Source organism: Theobroma umbraticum, unplaced genomic scaffold, assembly GCF_002168275.2.
Source record: "Theobroma umbraticum cultivar Fairchild unplaced genomic scaffold, ASM216827v3 scaffold_146.0, whole genome shotgun sequence".
Classification (NCBI taxonomy): Eukaryota; Viridiplantae; Streptophyta; class Magnoliopsida; order Malvales; family Malvaceae; genus Theobroma; species Theobroma umbraticum.
The window spans coordinates 207612-208064 of record NW_018397265.1 but is presented as its reverse complement, the minus strand read 5'-3'; positions in this window follow the sequence as shown (position 1 = coordinate 208064).

Genomic DNA, 453 nt, shown 5'->3' with positions numbered 1-453 from the left:
TTTGAAGGATTCAAGGAGATTTGGAGATTAAAAATACAATTCTTGGGTTTTTCTATCTTTTTTTTAGTTTCTTATTTTTCTTAGTTTGATTTGAATGTTTAAATTTTATTCAATGATGATGTGTGACTTTGGGAACTAAATTGTTAATCTAAGATTATGATTGAACTCAATATGTAATATGAACTATTTATCCCTCTTTAGCTTATCTTTGATAGGTTCAAGTTATTTATTTTATTCTGTTCTTAATGCTTCTAGTTGGCTGGCCACCCATTAGATTAAATTGACAACCTACATTAAACCTTGACGAAGGAGATTTAGGTAGACCTTGAATAGAATAGTGTATGATCAAATACGCTTAGTTGATTAGGTGGTTTGGTTTAAATATAGGGTAGACATACACCTATAAGCCATACATAGCCAAAATTAGAGGACAAACTTAATAAATCTTTCTTC